This window comes from Leptonychotes weddellii, chromosome 8, assembly GCF_054177405.1.
Source record: "Leptonychotes weddellii isolate Sample4059 chromosome 8, ASM5417740v2, whole genome shotgun sequence".
Lineage (NCBI taxonomy): Eukaryota > Metazoa > Chordata > Mammalia > Carnivora > Phocidae > Leptonychotes > Leptonychotes weddellii.
Genome location: NC_138376.1, coordinates 66,846,404 through 66,863,639, shown reverse-complemented (window position 1 = coordinate 66,863,639; position 17,236 = coordinate 66,846,404). Strand labels below are relative to the sequence as shown.

At 42.2% G+C, this 17,236-nt stretch overlaps 1 protein-coding gene across 14 annotated transcripts in view; it reads left to right on the top strand.

The window, feature by feature from the left end:
* The window catches only part of BACH2 (BACH transcriptional regulator 2), a 353,806-nt gene that overhangs the window by 208,579 nt on the left and 127,991 nt on the right, over nucleotides 1-17,236 (top strand). The gene's annotated exons all lie outside the window — the stretch shown is intronic.

The window sequence follows — 17,236 nt, the reverse complement described above, 5'->3', positions numbered from 1 at the left end:
GTGAAATCATTTCCGACAGTCTGCACCGTTTTAGAAATGCTTCTGCTTCTGATAATCACTTTGGTTCATTTGAAGAACTTTTAAAACGCTGTCATTGTTTCAAAACAAAATGTGGTGTAGGTATCATCTTCCTGAATGTACAGAAATGTTTGTGGGTGCATTTCTTTGCTGAAAGTTTGTTGCCATGTGGCTCGCGGATCACGCTTGCCTGTGTGCTGAACGACATACCAGCGTAGAGTCTTGGAAAACGCCTGTAGATAAGTCAGCGTTGTTTTCCCTGAAAGTCCTGATACAGAAAAAGAGTGAAAGTACCAACACTAACTGGAAAAAATGTCACTCATTTTAGCCCCTTTGCATCCCTTGTTAGGACAAACCCTGGGTTGGGTTTTTTTACATTTGTGAACTTGTGCGGTAGGTGGAGCAGTGTGGGTGGCCCAGAAAAAGTAGCGGTTAGAATAAGATTTTCCATTTATTGCCCTTTGTGCATGGCTAAAAATAAGATTCATACAAATCAGAATATGTAGTGCAAGCACAATCACTCTGTTAATTCTGATGACTGGCTTGCCCACATCTTTGCATCTGTCTGGTAAGTGGTGCATTGGGAGATAAATGTGACTCTGTTTAAGCAGCAAGAGGTGGCCAGGTTTTTGCGTTGTTTGTCTGCATGTGCTAGTTTATCAGCATTTTCCCCTTCCGAAGGGAGAAAGACACAACTCAGACATAAACAAATTGTGTCGATGGAAGGTTGAAAGAAGAAGTGATAGGATCTTCTAATCTTTTTTTAAAAAGTAATTGCCTTGTTTGAAATGCTCTTTTAAAACATCCATCTTTTTGACTCGTTGTTAGAAAGTTGTTTCTTGAAGACTCGTAGAACAGCAAGGGAAGGATTTCTTAGCGGTGTTGCCAAGAGATTAGCCACGTCTTCTGTTTGTGGATTGATGGGGCTGGTGAGAAACGGGGGGGACAAGGATGAGGGCATGCCTGTCCTGGAATGCCCTCTGTGGACACAGATGGGGGGGGGCAGAAGTTAACCAAGTAAAAACTCCCCTTCCTCTGACTGCTGACTCTGCTTCAACCACAGTAAGTGATAACATGTCAGTTTGTGGCTAGAAGAAACACCAAAGAGAGGTGGCGTCAGCGCTCACAGGGAAACTTGTACCTTCGTGATCCCAGTGATGGTGCTGTCCCCATTCCGCTGGCTGAGTGGCTGTGGCATTTCCAAAGAATGAGAATGTCTGCAAGTGTTCTGAGACTTTCAGGTTGATGTAATTTGTGAAATGAGATGAGTCAAGAGGGCAGTCATTGCAGAAGCCTCTGGAAATTGAAGACTGCAAATCACATTCCTTATTGGCTTCTCCAACTGAGGCAGACAGTAAGGAAGGCATGGTGGTTAAAAGCAAGGCAAGAGCTTTAGGAGAAAGAGGACTCGGGACCAAATCTTAGCTTAGCTGTATGCTAACCTTGATCTGTTTACTTAAGCTTTCCTAAGCCTGGTTGTTTTTATTTGAAAACGGGAACAGGGATAGTACCTACCTCACAGGTTTGTTGTGGGGATTAAATGAAATAACGTATATGAAACACAAAGCCAGCACTTAATAAATTGATGGGGTTGTTACTCTTATTTGTGCCATTGTAACATAGGAATATGTTGGAGAATTTTAGGGCACTTGGGGGTTTCCCCTCTATGCTTGGGGTACAGATTCTGGAATTAAATGGACATACAATCAGCCTCTTGTTCATTGTTTCTTAGTCAGAAAGCTGCAGGTCATTTACAGAGTAGTTTTGTTGCTCATAGGTTTACCGATGCCATCTGGGGGTATTTCTTTATTTTGCCATTCAACCAGCACAATGTAAGCCTCTCTTTCCTTTTAAGATTAATACTGTGTTGAGCATATTCAGTTATTTTTACCTTCTCGCTATGTTTTTTATTTAAACATGGATAGTTCTAACATCTGTGCATGTTAATTGTAGTACCTGCTGATATACATTCTGAAAGAGAGAGCACTAATGGTGTAATCAAGTACAATTTTAAATATTTCAGGTGGGAATGGGCAAAACTTCAGGAGCAATTAGTTTCCGTGGTGGTATAATTCCCTGCAGAAAATATTGCATCTGTTACAATTCTGGTTACTAGTCAATCCTAGAGATGACCAGATACTGACAGGCAGAAAACAATTACTTTTGCTTCTTTTACTTTTTATTATTTTTTAAAAATTATTTACTGTTTAATGTAGTGTATTCCTGCCCTTCTAAGAGTCTTTCTGCCCACCAAATTTTTCCATTAAAAAAAAAGAAAACATATGGACGCCTGGGTGGTGCAGTTGATTAAGCGTCTGCCTTTGGTTCAGTTCATGATTCCAGGGTCCTGGGATCAAGTCCCACATCAGGTTCCTTGCTGAGCGGGGAACCTGCTTCTCCCTCTCCCTCTGCCTGGCGCTCTGCCCACTTGTGCTCTTGCTCCCTCTCTCTGACAAATAAATAAATAAAATCTTTAAAAAAAAAAAAAAAGTAAATATAGGGGAGCCTGTGTGGCTCAGTTGTTTAAGTGTCTGACTCTTGATCTCAGCTCAGATCTTGACTTCAAGGTTGTGATTCAAGCCTCGCATTGGGCTCCACGCTGGGCATGGAGCCTACTTAAAAAAAAAAAAAAAGTGGATATATTTTATATTTCATAATAAGGTCATAATTGCATAAGCATCACTTAGTTTCTTTGGTTAACCTTTAGTATTAGATGCTAAGATTTCACATCAGACTCTTCCTTCAACCTCCTCCATGACCTTCCCGGGATACAGTTTTTTCATTTATCAAATTAAAAAAGAAATTATGACTGCACCTTGACTTTCCTTCACCTGGGACCTGACAAGAAGTGATAAATGAGATCAATAAGCTAAGGAATTAAAATATGGAAGTGATAGAGGGCGCCTGGGTGGCTCAGTTGGTTGAGCGACTGCCTTCGGCTCAGGTCATGATCCTGGAGTCCCAGGATCGAGTCCCGCATCGGGCTCCCTGCTCGGCAGGGAGTCTGCTTCTCCCTCTGACCCTCCTCCTTCTCATGCTCTCTGTCTCTCATTCTCTCTGTCTCAAATAAATAAATAACATCTTAAAAAAAAAATATGGAAGTGATAGAAAACAGTGATGGCTTGGTTTTATCAATTGATGTATTTTGCTAGTTGGTTTTTTTTTTTAATTTCTCTCCAGTTTTTTTTTTTAATGGTCTGTCCTACTCACTGACAGATACAACTTCTGACTTGTAATTTATATATCAACATCATCATTGGGGTTTCTGGGTTTTTAATGTTAGTACCCAATAGGCTGGGGTGAAGACGTTTCTCAGGTCAGCTTTGCCAGTAAGATCTCTTTCATTAGAATGGTGCCCAGGTTCTTACAGTGTATCTAGACAGTGCTGCTTATTAAATTTTTTTCTGTTGAATGAAATGGAAGAATGCTTTTTATTCATTTATTTATTTATTTTAGTTTTTGATGTGTAGTGTTCCATGATTCATTGTTTGCATGTTACACCCAGTGCTCCATGCAGAACGTGCCCTCTTTAATACCCATCACTGGGCTAACCCATCCCCCACCCCCCTGCCCTCTAGAACGCTCAGTTTGTTTCTCGGAGTCCATAGTCTCTCATGGTTCGGAAGAATGCTTTTTAGACAGAGCAAATCGTTTGAGGTAACTAACAAAGTTCTTGGCATTGCGGATATAGCTTTAGTCCCCTCCACGAACACATACACTCCCCATTATCTCTGCCTGCCTTATCATATTTTACCATAGACTGAAGTTTCTGTAAAAACCATAGGCAAAAGAAGGTGATGAATGAGGCTGTGGCTGTGATTTCCTCCCACACCTTCATAAGGAATGACAGAGACTCTGAAATCCATCCCATTGATATACCGTGTGCTTCTTCCTGGATAACAGCCAGTTTTAACCTATCCTTCATGTGCAATTTGAGGGTACTGGCTGGGCCGAGCTCATTATTCCTTTGGTTGAATAATGTAAAGCATTTGCAATGGAGATTTACTCTAATGATGTATTTTAAGTGCATGTCCGCATTGCTGGTTTAATGCACTCAGTCATGGAGTGCTTTAGAGTTTATTGCTAATGGATGAATCCTCGGGAAAATCGGAATTTTCAATAAGATTGACATTTGGAGTGAGAAATATAAATCTAATGAGAGCATTTTAACCAAGGTGTGTAATTAGGGCGGAATGGAGTAGATTTGTACGCGCACACTACAGAAGGGCACAGCAGAAGGTGAAATTGCACGCTCAGCTATGAATGAGGGATGAAGGCTGATGTATCAGTGTCAGGCCACGACACTATGGAGTATAAATGACACTGTCACCAAGTGCTGCACAGGGTCCGGGGGGACTTCCACTCCAGTAAATTAAGTTACTGACAACGTTGTATCAGAATGAGAGGAGGGAGGAGAAAGCTGTCAGCACCAAGTGGAAGGTATTACAGTCCAACTGGCTGCAGGGATGGAAGTCACTGGTTTCCCTTCTACCTGGATATTTGGTACTCTCCTTTGTTAGTTAGTCCACAGAAGTTACAAATGCATACCTGTAAAAGCACATCATGTCCACTTGGGGTCTAGGTTATGTGGTCAATCGCAAGGGAATAAACGTAAGTTGATTTGTATGAATTGGTTAGTGTTGGAATGTCTTTCTTGTTGTTTGTAGCCGGGTGTATTAGAAGTTCAGTATAAGCTTGCCCTTATTTTCTTTTCTGTTAGTGAGGATTCCACCTACATTATTAGAATGCGATCATCATTCTCTCTGTAACATTGTTTCCTTTCAAACCCTGCTTTAATAAGAACATATGTTTCTTTAATCCTCTCCTAACACTGTTTCCTCTCAGCACCTTCCCTCCCTAAGGGAAACAAATTGAACTGGCGCATAGCATTTCATTTTGTGAAAGAACTCAAAGTTAAGAAGAGTTGATTCCTGGAGTGCAATTTGTGTAGAAAAATGACTTTTTTCCCTTCTATTTTCTTTTATCCCCCTGCCGTGAAGTGAGGCCACCCCTTTTTTGGTCCATCTGTCACACTATCTCTAGGGAAATATTAGAAGAGACCAAGAGCATTGATTGTCCGGCTGCCTTCTGAGTCATTGAAGATGCGCTAGTCACCTTTGTCTGGTTTGACCTCTAATGTCAGTTCCTGAAAAAGGCAATTCCAAGTGCTCTGGAATTAACATGGTCACTTCTGAAGCAGAAAGTAAGTGTCTTCTTCTCCGTGGATAGATATTTTGAAACAACATACTTTCTGGCTTTCTTAAATATGTTGTACATTGTCCTTAGGGAAATAAACCTGATAAGCATCTCTCATAATTTGTTAACAGGAAGAACACATAGTATTCTGCAGAATGTCTCTGTAACGCTTCCAGATGGCAGGTTTTAAGCAACCTTTCTGAAACAGGACACAAATAGGCAACAGTGGCAATAATAATATCTTGGATTTGACTTTTATTCTTTCTAAAATATACTCTATCCATATCATCTGTATGCTTTAGTCTTTATTTTATAGCTATAGTTATAGTCTTATTTTATTCATCCAAGCATAAAACTTAGTAAAACCAAGATACTTGGAAAACTAGTTTTGAGGGTGGATAGGAAAAACCTAGGTTAACAATAAGATAGTTGATATTTCTGTTTTATGTAAGGTACCATCACCTTAAAAAAATCTTGGTTGATGGGGGCACCTGGGTAGCTCAGTCAGTTAAGTGTCTGACTCTTGATTTCAGCTCGGGTCTTGATCTCAGGGTCATGATTTCGAGCTCCTTGTTGAGCCCAACACGGAGCCCACTTTAAAAAAAAATGTTAGTTGATGGTTCTAAAATAATAACTCACTGTAAAAAACATGATATAAAATGTCTTACTGCCATGTGCCATCCTCAGGATACAGACTGTGCTTATAGACTTTGCTTTATTTACTAAAGCTGTACAAAAGTCTAGGACTCTTTGCTATATGGGAAATGAGAGTCTCTCCCTAAATAAACTCACCAGAATTTTTTCCTTTTTTCTTAAGTTTATTTTGATGGCAGTATGTGCCTTATATCTCATTCTCTCTTTATCTGTGACATCAATCGGGAAATCACAAGTGTTTTGTTGTTTGCCACAATAGTACACATGCAGTATATTTCTTTGTCCCGGCCTCTTGATGCAGCATGCTATCAAACTGCATCTTTGGGTTTTTCTGAATTGAACCTGATGGAAGAAATTTAACAGCATCTAGAATGGAACTGGTTTAGACACTCCTCCGTTCTGTAGAGGTTCCTTGTCTTTCCTACCCGTGTCTGACTATATTCTCTTCTTTTTCTTACATTAAAATTGGAAAGGGAGAAAGGGGATGCTCCTTAGGAGATACAGGTCTGTGGAGAATTGTGAATACTCATTCGGAAGCTATTCTTAGTTCAGAGAAAATAATGAACTTGAGCTTTGAGTCCTGCTGAATCTCCCATTAACAATCCTACCATCCTCCCCACCTCTCCACCTGACTGTGTTTTCCCCGAAGACGACTGATATTTTCCCTAATATTCTGAATGGAGTGTCTTCCAAGTGAAGCACATCTTGGAAGGAATTGGCTCTGGTTGCCCAGCAGGCCCACCTCTTTAATAGTTTATTGGATGATTCTCAGTTGTCCTTTTAAGTGCTTCTGTTTTACATTACCTTGAAGCCTGCTCTGTAGAAGAAACTTTTTTGTAGACCTTGACTTACTCATCAGAAGCCAACCCATTAGCATTAGCACTTCACTTACGTTATCGTTACGGTGTTTCCAAATGACAGCTGCTGCCACACCGCAGTGTTCCCCTGAGTTCCCAGTGCTGCAGAAAAAGAGACTTTTGTTCTGACTTGATGAGGGAAAAAAATGCAAACAACACCACCAGCTCCACCACCAGAGATCCTATAAAGACATGTTCAAATGAACAATAAGGTCGTTTGTTCACATATGACATAAGGATGTAAGAATTTAAACAATCAGACCCCTTGTGAAATGTGGCAAAATATGCACCACAAACGTGAAGTTCTCTGTCTCGTGGAAGGCAGTTTTTACATGGGCTTCGAGAAACCCATTAACGTGTAAATCACCCTTTAAAAAAAGAAATGAAAATCACTTGTCTCGCTGTAACATTAAGGCAATTTCTGTTCTAAGGAAAGCTAAAATGCATTCATTTATATAAAGTACATGCACTACAATTTGTAAGAAAATACAGTACTCTATTAGGAAATGCAGTGCCTCTTCCCTCCTTCACCTGAAATTCGGAAATCCATCATTTTGTCAAGACCCTTCTTCCTTTGGATAATATTTATTTCTTCAAAATGAAAAAAAGATTCCTTTAAATCACTTAGATTCTAGATGAAGTTTTAAGGCTTGATACCAGTTCTCTAAATCCTCTGACACTGGTGAAGCATGAAGAGGGAATAAGCCTGCTTTAAAGGGAAATTTTAATTGAATTTACTTTTATTTGAGCCCTGTCCTTCGCTTTGAGCCTTAAAGGGAGGTTTGGTATATTTGCAAACCCCAACAGGGTGATGGCAGGAAAATGCAGAGATCTCCTTGTAAGCTTGGATCGGGGTCTCTTGACAATACCTCAGAATGGTTCCTATTTTGATGATTCTGATATTTAAAATGTGACCTTCCAGGATAAGGGAGCAGGGAGGAGCACGATTTCACTGGCCAAAGGTGCTCCACTGAGCTGGCTTACTATTATTATACTGTAAAGACTTTTAAGTATTTGCAGATGGATATATATACAGCATCCTTGCAAAATCCTCTTAATTGAAGAAATGTTTCATCTCTATCTCTGTTGACAGAAAAGATTGCCTACTGATAATTGCTTTGCTTAAGTGTCTGATAATATGCCAGGAATGAGAGCATTCTGTGTTAGGTCATCTTTAATTATGCATGTACCACCTGTCAGCTCTAAATCAGCACCAGATTAGATCCTCATGGAGTCAGTACCAGGAGGGCTGGGGGGAAGCTGAGGTGATCTCTTTTAGAAATAACAAAAATAGATAGTAGTAAACATGGCTTATAACCTGCAGATTTTTTTTTTAGGGAACCTCATCTTCATTGTTCTGGACCAGGAATAAGCTATTGGTACATCTGAGAAATGTTTGAAAGCTTGCCCGAGCTACCTCAAGTAAAGATAAATCACTGCGAGAGAAGATGGTAGTCCCATCTGTTGCATTTCCTTTTTGCTCCTTCTCGTCATTGTAAATGAGCCAGGGAAAAGCTCAGAAACATTTTTTATAAGCTATGTGAGGACAGGAAATATGTTAACGATGTTAGATTTCATACATTTCAGGGGTTTTTTCAGTAGTCGGTTGGCTTTTTTTAGAAGGACAAATGTGGGTTGGAAATAATGCTTGTTACCCTCTGTCAGCTTTTGATAGTTTTATTCTCACTTTTCAGGGTTGTTTGGGACTTTCTGGTGGGATGTTTAGGGTTCTTTACGAAGGGTTCTGTTCTCTCTTCTATCCTTTGATATTTTGGATTTGTGAGAGGTGTTTCTCTTTGTTCACCTGTCAGAGGTTTCAGGGAAGCTTTGAGTTGTTGTGCACTTTTCAGAGGAGGGGGTTGGATGACCGAGAGGCTGCAGGCAGAGAAGGAACAAGCAGAAGGAAATAACAGGTGGATGAGTTACCACGTCTTGAGTTTCTTGAATTCCCCTGCCAAGGTGAGGTTCCTAGCCTGTCTGCTTTCCAGTCTGAGAAAACAGCCTTGGTAAGAGTTTATGAATAATAACCTTAGAAACAAGAATTTAGAGATCCTTAAATGCCTTATTTCAAGCATTGCTGTCTAGAGGCATTGAAGAGAACAACAGGTCTGCTGATAAAGGGCCAAAATCTCTGACTCCTGTGAAGTCCTTCCCGAGCGCCGTGATCTACCTCAGTCCTCTGAAGGAACCTTGGCCGCTTTTGAATACTTGAGGCACCATTTGCTTTTCAACCCTAATCACACAGTCCACTGAAATGGAAGTACGGCCTCTGAAAAGAAGACCAGGGTCAAAATACTTATGACCATAACATCGCCAGTGTTTTGGCTATTTAATGCTCACTTAATACTTGCGGTACACAGGTGTTCTATGAAGAATGTTAAACCCCATACAGGAGATACTTCTTAAAACAGGAGAATTTGGTTTATTCCAGGCCTTCCTTGACAGAAAAGAACACCAGAGAAGGAAGTGAAGCCAGAAGAAAACTGAAGAAAAGAATCGAAAAGAGGAGACATGGGGAGGTGGGGGAGGGGAGCAGTCCTGCCATGTTCTCTCATGCCAGCTCATCTTTGCAAAATCCCTCCCATCTACCTGGAAAGCTCTTCCACTCTCTCCACCTGGTTGACTCTTGCTTTGAGTTGTTCAAGCATCATCTCCAAGAGCTTTCTTCGCTTCTTTCAGGCTGAATTAGCTGCCCGTCTTCTGGGATCCCACAGCACAGTGCCCGCCGCCTTCATGGCACTTATCATGCCTTACTGCAAGAGCTTGTTTATTTCTCTTTCTCCCCAACACAGTGGTTGCTGAAAAAGCTAACATTATCTTAATTGTGACAGTAGAACTCACATGCCCAGAGAAAGAAAGAGTAGTAATGATTTCATTGGACTCCACAGTACTTAGAGCACATTAACTGCATTTCAAACAATTTTAATAGTACATGTGGCAAGGGGAATAGACAAATTTGAGTATAGTTCATGAACAGGTATCAGGAATGGAAAGGCCATCGGAGAGTGTGTCCTGTAACCGGTGTTTGAAGGAACTGAGGAAGGATAGCCAGAAGAGAATAAGAATGGGAGACACAACAGCTGTCCTTAGATAAAGGAAAGACTTTGTCACTCTGGAAAAAGCAGAACCAAAAGGTAGGAGTTATAGAGAACGAGATTTGGGTTCAGAACAATAATTTTCTTGCGGCTAGAACTAGCTAGCAGTGGAACCAGTGGCCCCATTTTGTAGTAATGAATCCCCCATTAGTGGAATGAGAATCATTATGTTTTGGGGCCATGTTTGGGAACTGCTATAAACAAGATTCCCACCCTGTGTGGGAGCACAAACCAAATACCTTACCATTATGGAGAGTTTTGTTTTTTTATTTGAGTACATTTGACACACAATGTTACATTAATTTCAGGTGTACAACACAGTGACTCAACTTCTCTATGCATTGTGCTATGCACACCACAAGTGTAACTAGCTACCACCTGTCACCATACAGTGCTATTACACTATCATTGACTATGTTCCCTATGCTGTGCCTTTTATTCCTGTGACTTATTCATTCCATTATTGGAACCCTGTATCTCCCACCCCCTGTCCCTCTGGAAACCATTTGTTTCTTCTCTATTTATAGATCTGAGTCTGCTGTTTGTTTGTTTGTTTAATTTTTTATTGTTATGTTAATCACCATACATTACATCATTAGTTTTTGATGTAGTGTTCCATGATTCATTGTTTGCGTATAACACCCAGTGCTCCATTCAATACTTGCCCTCTTTAATACCCATCACCAGGCTAACCCATCCTCCCACCCCCCTCCCCTCCAGAACCCTCAGTTTGTTTCTCAGAGTCCATTGTCTCTCATGGTTCGTCTCCCCCTCCGATTTCCCCCCCTTCATTCTTCCCCTCCTGCTATCTTCTTCTTCTTTTTTTCTTAACATATATTGCATTATTTGTTCCAGAGGTACAGATCTGTGATTCAGCAGTCTTGCACAATTCACAGTGCTCACCATAGTACATACCCTCCCCAATGTCTTATCACCCAGCCACCCCATCCCTCCCACCCCCCCCCCACTCTAGCAACTTTTTAAATTCCACACATGAGTGAAATCACATGGCATTTGTCTTTCTCAGTCTGACTTATTTCACTTAGCCTAATACCCTCCAGGTCCATCCATGTTGTCGCAAATGGCAGGTTCACATCCTTTTCATGCCTGTGTAATATTCCATTATACACACACACACACACACACACACACACACACATACACACCACATGTTCCTTATTCATTTGTCTATCGATGGATAGGTTGCTTCTGTATCTTGGCTATTGTAAATAATGCAGCAATAAACATAGGGATGCATGTATCTTTTTGATGTTTTTTATTTCTTTGAGTAAATATCCAGTAGTTGAATTATTAGATCGTCTGACCCTATGGTTATTTTTTTTTTAATTTTTAGATTTTATTTATTTGAGAAAGACAGAGATAGTGAGATAGAGAGCACAAGTGGGGAGGAGAGGGAGAAGCAGGCTCCCCACAGAGCAGGGAGCCCGATGTGGGACTCGATCCCAGGACCCTGGGATCATGACCTGAGCCGAAGGCAGACGCTTAACCGACTGAGCCACCCAGGCGCCCCCTATGGTTATTTTTAAGACTCAGAGTCCCCATTCCATGCAGAGCCACAGTTAGGATGACCATGGGACAGCAGCCCAACCTCCACATGGCACCTTGTTGATCTGGTGCTCAGCCCTCATGGGCTTGCAATGTACAGGCTGAAATTGGGGATGGAGTACAGGGCAGGGAGCTGGCTACTTCTTCAGGAAGTCTGTATGGTGAAACGGAAGGAGCACTGGATTGTGTCCCAGTTCACGTGCATCCTGGCCTCTTGCTAGCTGTGTGAGTGTGAGTGACTCCTCAAAGCCTCCAGTCTCCACATCTTGCCATGCAAAATAGAAATAATGTTCATTTCACAGAGTTGCCTTAAGGCTTATGTAAGGTAAGGGAGTCAGTCCTTCATGGACTGCAATGTGCTATCCATAGACAGGTACTTGTCCAGAGCCACAGCTCCAGCACTGATGGCCTGTGAACTCAGCGTTGTCACCAGCACAATGGGCATCACTGCCTTCCTTGCAGGGTGCTGCAAGCAGGATGATGGAACAAAACATGACACGTGAAAGCACAGTGCCTGCCACAGAGCAGGTGTTCTGGATGGTCAGCCTCATTTCACCCTCTGGAGCTGGGAGACTAGGAAAAGGACATCCCGGCTCACCCACCTCTGCTGCTCAGGTCCTTGGAAGGTTCTTTTACCTGTCCCCCGAGACTCGACCCGGTGCCCATACCCTCTCCTGTTGCCCTGTCATCTCAGCACGGAGCTGCCTTCTCTGCTTTTTCTGGGTTCTTCCTTCCTCTTCTACTTCCACGTCTTCCCAGTACTCTTTTCTTCTCTTTGCCATCTAATTTCCTCTTCTGTCTTTTTTTTCTGCATTCTGGGTAGGATTGTCCTGATAAGCACAAAGTTGAAAGTACTATTTCCTACAATTTTTTGTTCAAAATAAGAGGTTAGCTGGGGGGGGGGGTGGCGGGGAGGATGAGGCCTTTTTCATTTTCTTCTGAATTTGCTTTAAGTTACTATTTTTTTCAAATGTTAACATTTTCCCATCCCTCCATCCCTTGGGCTTGTAGTCATTAATTTGCCAGACACAGCAGCTGAGTGTCTCTATGACATTGCGGGAGTTAGGAGAGTGTCGTTCACAGGGAACCTAACCCATATATTAACTCAGACAGAGCAAATTGCTAAATAAAGAGCTCCAGAATGCCAATTTGATTCTCTTGTTCCCAGCCGTTCCCATTGAAAGGGGGTTGCCGAGACAGAAAAAGCAATGGGCAGGGGAGGGGAACTTCCAACCGTTTTACCGAGTCAGAAATTAGAGCCCCGCTGTCCACATTCAGACATCTCTTTCATCCGTCCATCCACCCATCCAGTAAATGCTCAGGAGACAGGTGCTTGGCTAATACCAGCAGAAGGCCCCGGACAGACACTAGGTGAGTGGTAGGGTCCCTGCCCTCAGCCTTCCTGGTATCTCCTTTGCCATTTGAGCAGGTAGAAGAGTGGCTCCTTTCGTCTGTGGTTCTGTATTCCCAGCCGTCCTCACAGGGTCTAGTGCAGCAACACAGGAGGGACAGTAAAAGCTGCAAGATGGAGGAAGAGAAAGAAGGAAAACAGTCAAGGGAAGAAAGGAAATCATATTAGCTGTAGTGCAGGGGGTGTAAATTGCTACATGCACTAAGTACAACTTAATGATTGCAATGAGCATCCAGGGAAACATCGCTACATATGGAAATTTGAATAAAGTTTACAGGGAAGTGTGATGCTAATTATCTTCATCTCTGTAGAAGTCAAAATGGAAGCCACACATTCTCTGGGTACATCCCTTAGAACACACATTTCTTCTGATTTTTCTCCCTTTAAGCTATGTTGCTTGCTATTTAGCAGAAAAATGCAACTTTACCCCTCTGGTCATTTCTGTCTTTTAATCAGAAAACTGAATTCTTTCCCTTCTAAGGAAAGTAAAAGAAAAAAAAATCCATTTCCCCCCATCTCTTGCTGATCATAATGTCTCTTTGGGGCCATTGACCTAGTGGGAAGAGCATTGCTCTTGTTCCTGGGTCAGCCTATGACCCAGCAGCTGCCAACTGATTTACTCATCTCCCTGGACCTCTGGGTCTTTGTGGGAGGGTCAGGAGGAGAAATGCCTGCCTTGTGTGCACCCCTGGGTTGTCCTGACAATCAAGTAAGAAGAGATGTATACAAAAGCACTTTGAAAACGAAGGTGCTAAATATGTAAGGAATTTTATTATGGAATATAACAATGTCAGTTTTATTTTTCACAGTATATTTATGGGTTTCTAAAATCTTAGCCTAACACTTGAGGTCATTTGCTATCTGCAATTTAGTCAACTGCCAAATTCCATTTAAAGGAAACTTGCAACATCCTAAAAGAGAAATAATTTTCTCCTTTTTTCCAGAAAATTCTCTGGACCTTTGTCTTGTTCACAGATATGCATGTTTTTTCATGCACCAATACAAAGATATCTGAGCTTTAAACTTCTACTCCTCTGGGTTTCCACAACACTTTGTTCCTATCTTCACTGCCCACCACACTGCCCATGCAGGGTTGCATAAAGCTCAGACCCCACCAGCAGAGGATGTAAGACATATATAAATAGTTGTGACGTGGGTAGCAGGTACCAATCTATTTGACAGGTAGAGCTGGGAGTAAGGGCATATCTGGAGGAGATACTAACCTTTGAAGCAGGATAAGGAGAAAAGAAAAGGCAAGACATATTTGAGAATCCTAGTTTTGTCTGACCATGTATCTTATATTTGTCTTATCCCTTGTATTGCATCATAGGATCCTTGAGGACAGGGACTTTCAGTTCATCAGTACTGTTATCAGTAGGGCCTGACGTGGGCTCACAAAGAGTAGATATTAGTGAATGTTTGCTTGAGCGAATGTGTTCAGTATCATGTCATGCTCCATTTCAGTCTCAAAACTAATACCCCCATTTTTAAGCTCATTAACTTGATTCAGTATAAAAATGGCTATTTTGGACCTTTTCAGAATTTTATTTTTTAATGCTGGAGAGGAGAAACAAACAAATGACGACCTCAGAAAAAGTTCTAGAACACAGAATAAGGCAAGTGATTTTGTTTACATTTGGAGGGCAGACCAAATGCAGAGATTTCAAGAAACTCTCCCTGCAACAGGAAAAGTGACTACTGGGGCTCCTGTGTGTATTGATGTGTATGCACAGAAACTCTTTTTACCCAGCAACCTACATGGTACAGTGATTTAGCCACTTAACATTATACTTACTGCTAGATTTGCTGGATTCCCACATTCTTTACTAAAATTTATAACCCCCATTAGTGAAGAAATGTTTGTTAAATTCTCTGCTGTGTCCCCAGGGCCTCAAACTATGCTTGGTATGTTGTAGGTGCTTAATAAATATTTGCTGAAGGAATGAACAAGTGTGTCAAGTCTTATGGTAGACTCTGGGGACTAAAATGATGAGTAAGGTATAGTCTTTGCTCCAGGAACTCCATAATCTAATGAGGAAGACAACACATGAAACCAATAATTATTATAGAATGTGGGGAAGCAATGAAAAAATATGCAGAGATTTATTTTCTATTATTTAAGTGTTGTTGTTGTTATCACCTTGGAACAAGAAGATCAAAGAAAAATCAGCTTTTGTCACTGTTCTGTCCTTTTATTTGACTACCTTTGTCCTAAATTGTCAAACTTCTTGGGAGTTAGAGACTCATTATAAGCTCTAGGATGCCATCGTGCTAAAGGCTGCATAGAGAATAAACATGCACATCAGACTTCCAGGTCAAAGCCAGATGCCATGTAAGAACAGGCATTCCTGGCTTGAAATTATTCTTTCCAGCATCGTTCTAGTCCAGCCTCCTTTGCAGCTCCTCTTCCTCTCTCTTCCCTCTTAAACGCTGGTGCTCCATAGCTATACCTACCTTAGGTGGTTTTAGTTAGCACCCAAATGCTAACTAAATCAGTTAGGTCTCATTCCAGGCTCCACTTCCCTCCCGTGCTTTATACTGAACTGCCTGCTGGACATTCTGCAGGGATTTTATATTCCATCTGTCCAGACTGGAACTCGTCGCTTCACCCTCCCATTCCCTCTGTTAAGAATAATGCCTCCGTATCCACCCATCAGACAAGCCCATGAATCATCCTTCCCCTACACGCTCTGCATCCAAGGGGTCTCCACACCTGGCAGTACTACCTTAAACCTCTCCGATCCATGTCCTTCTGCAGTCCCCTCCTTCGGTCTGGCACCAGCTGACCATCTTGTCTCCAGCCTTTCCCACCCCCTTTCATCTATTCCACGTGAAGCCGGAGAGATCCTCCTAAATCACAGACATGAACCAATACCTTCGAAACTCTTTAACACAGTCTATAACCTCGTGTGTGTCTGGCCCCTGAAAATTTCCTTAGTTTCGTCTCCTGCCCGTCCCCTCCATCTTCGTCTCTATGTTCCAGGGGTCTAGAACATTACATGGGTTCCATGCATGTTTACTGAATGAACCAATCAAGCCGGAGCTGAGAGGAGGGAAGAACACTTAGGTGAGAAACCTAACAAGTGAAGGCAGAGGTAGGAATCTGTGTAATGGGTTCAAGAGAGACCAGTGACTCAGAGAGGGGATTTAGGCTGGAGACCAGAAGATATAGCTGGACACATGCACACCTTGCCCTTTGGCAACACCAAACGATTTGAGGTTTCTCTATGTACCCTGTGGTTTCACGCTCTCATGCCTTTGCTGCTCTCTCAGACCCTCTCCACCTCATCCACCTGGCACACCTGGCAGGCCACCTCCTCTGTGAGGTCACCCCCCCTAATCTAACCTTCCTCCAGATGGTCTTTCAAAGCTGAAAGTGCAGTGATTTAGCCACTAAGCTTCTACTTACTCTGGGTTTGGTAGGTCCTTTCATTCTTCCTGGAATGTGTGGTAGCTTCATTGATGCAGAAATGTTCGTGTTATTCTCTGATGAACCCCCAGTGTGCCACCACTGTGTCCACAGTACCTCATGTACAGTCTGTTATCACAGTCCGTTGGAATGATCTGTGTGCATCTGTTGCCCCCCGACCCCGGACAGGAGACGAGGGACCGTGTCTTTTGCATATGTGTATATCCACTCACTGAGACAGTGTCTGGCACACAGCGAACAAAGTTCGGTGGAAATTTGGCTGAATGAATGAGCACATCACCCTATCAGTCCATGGTCATGTAATGAACTTCAGCTCTGCCTTCTCCCTGCCCGCTCACACTGTTCACCAGATGCAGTCTGTTCTTCTTCTGTAGCCTCTCGTACATACCTCCCCCCGCCCCGTTGCTCTGGCCACCCCTGCAATGGGCATGCGTTACCTCAAGTCTGACCTTGCATTTGTCTCTCACCTCTGTGCCACTCAGCATGCTGTCCTTGGTTTAATCTGTCTCACACATCACTTTGATCACATCATTTGTCTAGTTGGGATCCTTCAGCAGCATCTCTTTATTTATTGAATAATGGCCAACTCCTCACCCCAGAATTCAGGCTACTCCACTACCTGACTAACCTTTATAGCCTCGCTTCACACCTCTCAAGCCAAGCGAAATTCCATTGCATTCCACACATGGGCTTACCTTTCATCTGTGTTCTTTCCACATGCCACTCTCTTTTCCTGGAGAGACCTTCCCCTTGCCCTACTTGTCAAAATCATACTCCTTTTTTACTACCAAACAAAATGGCATTCTTACTCTCAAATTCAGAGTGACAGTTCCAGCCCAGAGTGACTTTCCTTTCTCTATACTATTAGGACACTTGGGTTATACCACTCATGTGCTCCCTATTACATGTTGCTTTTATTACTTAGGGTTCATACGAGTGTCTACTCTATTTGGGGCATGGTACTACACAGTCACCTGCCCTTTTTCTAATTCTACCCCCACCAGCATTG